Below are 6,024 nucleotides of genomic sequence, written 5' to 3' on the forward strand. Positions count from 1 at the left end.
TCACTGCAACCTATGCTATTGTAATGATGCAGGAAGACAGGCTTGTTACCCAAAGTTTAGACCGCCCAATTGCAAAACGCCATTGCAAATTATATATATATATATATATATATATATATATATATATGTTAATAATTAACAAAACTGTTGTTTTAGCTCCAATATTTGGTTTGGTGCGAAAGAATGAAAAGTAACTTTAAATTTTTTTCTTTCTTTGGTATGTAATTTAAGGTATGAATGATCATTATATTAGAATTAAAACTCATTCCATAACTGTAATGACACGGTCATTTTCTTCCTTTTCGTTTTCTCAGAATTTCACAGATGAATTTTTTTCGTGAAAATTTCTTTTTTTTAGGTTAGTTTATCGTCATTTAGTATCGTCTCAAGTGCTCAGAAATGGTTTCTGAAACTCTTTCTTTTGAATTGACAACTTTCTTTAAGAACCGAGTCATTTCCACATTTTTCGTTTTTGGACACTATTCACTTTTCGTCCTTTTCCCTATTTTGTCTTTTCCCCGTTTGTCACTTTGTTGGCTTAACCTCACTTTTTGTGTTTGGAGTTGGTTTTTGATTTCATGTATCTTGATTCTAAATGGTTTGCACGAAATACGTATCTTTACTTTTATAAGAAAGTACTCTAGTTACTTCCGTCCATAGGTGCATGGATGCAAAGTTCTTTAGAAACATTATTTTGTCTTAGGATATTTTTCATAAATATCTTTTAGAGATATTTTATTTCAGGGGTTTTTAAGAAAATATTTTTGGAAGATATTTTCATTCTGGGTCATTAGTGCAGTTTTCACTTTTTGGAGGGATCATTGTGCAATTAATGAAAGTTATTGCAAAAATGCCTCGTTTTGAGCCTAAATTCTCGTACGGGATTCATTTTCACTTTTTCGTCGAGTCGTACTTTTAGAATTGCCTTCAGGTTGTTTTCCCCCAGTTTCAGGGTTTTTGGCATCGATTGCCGTCGAACTTGTTCAGGGCATATCTCTCTACTCGGGACTCAGTTTTTGACGCCGTTTCTTCTGTTATTCATATTTTCTCGTTTCGGTTCTTTTTCGTTCACAGAGTTTTGTCATTTGAGCACGGTTGCTCAAATTTCACTTTTCCGAACTTAGCGGGGCACTTTTAGGGTTTTCCTATAAAAGGGGGGTGAGATATTTCATTTTTGACCTTCTCCTCTCTCTTCATGCACAACCAGCAGTTGCCATGGCAGCCCAAGGGGGGCTGCCACCCTTCTTCTCTCAATTAAACCTCATTCCCTTTGTTAAAAAGTCATAGTGCCTTTGCGTTTTGTGTTTGTCTTGACGACACGCATCTTTCCCCCTTATTAGAACCCATTTTTGGCCAAATTTTGAGTTCGGGTTTGAGGTCAAGTTAGGATTTTGGTAGGATCTCTTTGGAATTTAATGTTCACCATGTTGTCCCTGATAAAACCCCGAAGTATCGTCGGATTCGGAGCGGTTTCATTTTGGTGGCTTTTGAGATTTTCATCTCAAATTGAGGTAAGGGATGTCTTAGGGTTATATTTATGTTGTATTGATTATTATATAAGCATATACAACTTATAAGCATGTCTTTGTTCAAGTTTTAAAATTTAATTTAATTATTTTCTATGTTTAAGATTTAATTCTCATGAAGGTGTGTACCTTAGAATTAAATTGTGGCATACTAGTAAATTAGGCCTTGGTATGTATATCAACATATATTAAATTGGGAGCATTTGAATAAGATATACAAATTTTATTTAATATTTATCTTTTGTAAAAAATTAATTCACATAATTGTAACAAGCATGAAATTAACTTGTAATGTGATATTAAAATAGGACTTGGTATGTTCTTCAACCTATGTTAAATTGAGGACATTTGGAGTTATTTGGAAATCTAAAGAAATTAATTAATGAATTTAATTAATTTTATTTTAAGTGTTTTAATCCCTTGATTCAATATTTGATGTGATATATGTGAAGATTATGCTATGTCCCTTAACATATATTAATTTAAGATTATTTGGGATTGATTTGAAATCTAGATAATATAATTATTTTAGATTTAACTATGTCTTTGATATTGTTTCTATGTTTAAATCAAGGAATTAGACTTAGTATGATATAGGATATCATTGTCTTACATGACTTGTTTAAATATATCTTGTGTAAGTATATAACTTGTTAGAATATTACAATTATTTACCTTGAAAGTTAGTTACTAAATTGTGGCTTATTTAGTACTTGTGGCTTAGGATGGTAATTTGGTTCAATTGTTGTAAAATATTCTTGCGTTGGGTATAAATTGTATATTGAAGACATAACATGTCATATGCTATATAGACTTGAATTTTAGGGCATGGTTTGTATGGATTCAACCTTACTTGTGCATGGAATGTGGTAACTTGCATTTGATTTTGTATAAGTTTTGAACTTATTGATTTTGGAAAGCTTGTCAGGACATAATTTATGTGGTGGCTAGGGTTTGGCTCAAGTACGTGGACAAGTGTCCTCTAAGTCATAAGTGTGCACTAGGTGGTACCTTGTGGGTCGTAATTACCTGAAAATACTTACTTGGTCTAGCGACCGCATATCCTAGTCTTTCCACTATTTGATTTCGCATTTAAATTCAAGTTGTTGATCATGGATTACTTGTAGCTTGAGAATTGATGCTTGCTTTAGATATTTGAATCCTAGTTAGTATACTTGAACTTGTATACTTACTCCGTGAATTTAAATTTCATTTAGTATACTTGTGCCGTGTATACTTGTCTTATGTGTATTTTGTTTAGCTTAGTATACTTATATTTGTATACTTGATTTACGAGTACTCTATATATGTTGAATACTTGTGTATGTGTGTTAAATATTACTTATCTTGTTTAACATGATTTAAGGTACTTTAACATGTATGCTTGTATGTCGTGTATCATGTTTTAATACGATTTAGTGTACTTGAGCATGTGTATTTATATGTCGTAGTTCATTTTGATTGCATGAGTAGCTTAGGATGATCCCCGATTCTCACTTGACATAGACATTAGGTGGCATGAGCCCTTTTAACATGTTTCACCTTAAGCTGATTAAATTATAAAATGTTAGGTCGATCCATGCTTATTTCCTATGAGTAGCTTTATGTTACTCACCCCGAAGTTACTGGGGATTTGTTTCAAGTATGAAGACTTGGTTCGCAATGCTCATCATTCATTGGATGACTTGTAGCTTTTAAAATTCCCATTCATGCAAATGTTAGCATGAAATGTCATTTTAGAGTTTTATAGATCAAAACTTGTATCCTTGATTCCAAATATATAATGTGTACCTAAGTATACTTTTTGAATGCTTATTTTGTATGTATGACATGAGGCCAAGGGCCATTAATTCTAAAGTTTACAAATATGTTTTTAAAACTTGAGATTTTAGTACTTGGTACTATTCATCGACTTTTTTTTTAAAAATGTGTCAACCAATCTAAAACTTCCGGGGGTCTTGTGGGTGTATTTTAAGATTGCATTTTCAATTTAGGCAATTTAAAAAGCTCCATGTAGTCGGGGAGTGTCTGGGGTGTTGGGAACGTCTCTTGGGGTTTCGTGGTGACTTTGATATGGTGACATTATTGGGGTCTTGTTTTTAGCATCATGGGATGATGAGTTGGGATTGACTTGAGTCCTTCCTTGGGGATTTGGAGGTTAGTTTTTGTGAGCCTTAACGGTGAAGCTCTCGTGTCTTTTCTTTTTAGAGTGATGGTTAGGGATTTGATAGGTGCGTTGACCTAGGATTCTTCTTGTCTAGCCTTAGACAGCTCTTACGAGCTAAGGTTGGGGTGTGAATGGTTTCGTGTAATTAATTGCATCGGTGCAATTAATTACTTTCCCTCGTCATTGGAGACTAGGGGATTGTGTTTAGGGTTCCGATAGGATCCTGTAGAGTTCTCATCGAACTCGTCAGCATCTTGAGTTGAGTTCTTTTGTTGGTGTTTCGCAATGAATAGTATTGGAACTATGCATTACATCACTGGTTTGTTTTGAGTGGCTTTAGGACTCCACCTTGGGTTTGAGTCAATCTTGGGAAAGACTTGAGGTTCTTTGTTTCGGGAACCTTAGTGTTCATTCTAAGAGATGATTTATTTCCTCGCAGTGAGGGGCTGGACTTATCCGGGTTTTTGGGATTCACTTTCGGTGAGCTCGTTCTTTTGAGAGGCATTCCATCCCTTTTTGCTTTTGTTCTTGTGGGATTGTTATTTGCATAGTCATTCTTGCATGTTTATATACCCTGTTGTTGTGAGCATGCCTTAGAAACATGTTAGGGGATGTGACTATTAGTAGTTATCTGCTGATATAGATGATGTATTTTCCATTTGCTATATCTGTTCGTCATCCTAGAGTCATAGGTGATGTGTAGCGTGTCTTTGATGCTTGACCATATTTGATAGGTAGCATATTTGATTGCCCTTGTACACTATGTTTAGTGTATGGTGCAATATGGTTTCTGTGAAATTTTTCGTGGATTTTCATTTACGTTTAATATACTTGTACCTAGTATGCTTATACGTTGTATACTTCAGTTTGTTTTGGTTTAGTATACTTGAGCCTGTATACTTATCTACCATGAATTTAGTATTGCTTAGTATACTTGTGGATGTATGCTTGTGCATATATATATATATATCTATTGTGTTTCCATTTCAATATTTCTTAGTATACTTGTGAATGTATACTTGCATATATGTATATATGTTTCATGACTAATTGTTTTATTAGTTCATTCTTTTTTTTTTTCATTCCGTACTGTGCTTGGGGTTGTATGACCTTGGTTGTCGGGATTGTGTGTGTGACCTTGATCCGATGTCTTGATTCCTAGGCGTAGCCTTGTAGTAGGTCAGCTTTAGGATGACGTGGAGGATTTTGGGTGCATTGTCTTATTGGGAGTCGTTGTGACTAGGGCGATGATGATGTTGTTTGATTTGTAAAGTCTGATCCATTGGCTTGGGGGCATAGACTTGTCAGGCTTTGGATTTGTGACTGGTGTGGTTAACAATGGTGTTTGGAGACTTGGGATTGTTAGTTTTTCCAGTATTGAGGATTTAAGGCCTTAAGCATAGCGGTACCTATGACATTGTTGTCAGAGTTTTGGGATTGGGCAGAATGGTCCGACCGGACATCTTTGGACCATATCATAACTCTCACAAAATGCCTAGTTTCCATAGTGCTTTTGGTAATGATTATTTTGACATTTATGTCATATGTATCGATAGGTTTCACGGGTAAGCTTGTTGGGGGCATGTGACGAATTAGGGCTTTGTATTGCCATGCTACCGTACAGGTTGTGTGTGGGCGAGTGCTAGTTGTCGTCGATGCTACCTTACATTACCTAGCTAGTAATGTGAGTGTGGGCGGGCACTTGATGTTGTCGATGTTACCGCACCTTGAGTACGTTTTGGGTGGGTTCTAGTCACTATTCGTGCTGCCATGTTGCTTTTGGTTGTGATCCTTGTTTTGATGTGTAGTTGCCTTGATCTTCTTTGGGTGGTTGACATTAGGTTAGTATGTCAATTCGTTTGGAGAGGTGCCTCACTGTTCGTTGATCTTAAGACCTTTGGAGTTATCCTTAGGTACTTTATGATCTGTTCTTTTAGCGTGACCTTGTGTACGGTCCTTGTTCGGTCTTCTAGGAATGTTCCTGATTTCGGGGACGAAATCTCTTAAAAGAGGGTAGGTTGTAATGACCCGGTCATTTTCCTTCCATTCCTTTTTCTCCATTTTTGCAGGTTAAATTTTTTCGTTGAAATTTTCCTTCGCGTAACCTCACTCTTCATGCTTAGAGTTGGTTTTTAACTTCACGTACTTCCATTCTTGTTGGTTTCCTTGAAAGGCGTAGCTTTACTTTTGGAGAAAAGCTCGCCGGTTGTTTCTTTTTCCCATAGGGGCGTGGATGAAGAGATTCTTCAGAAACATTTTTGTTTCTTGGGGTGTTTTTTGTAAATATCTTTTGAAGATATTTTATTTCAGGGGTTTTAGGAAAATATCTTT

The sequence above is a fragment of the Cornus florida genome, unplaced genomic scaffold, assembly GCF_030987335.1.
Source record: "Cornus florida cultivar Cherokee Brave unplaced genomic scaffold, ASM3098733v1 CherokeeBrave_3.0.0_Hap2_Chr03, whole genome shotgun sequence".
Classification (NCBI taxonomy): domain Eukaryota; kingdom Viridiplantae; phylum Streptophyta; class Magnoliopsida; order Cornales; family Cornaceae; genus Cornus; species Cornus florida.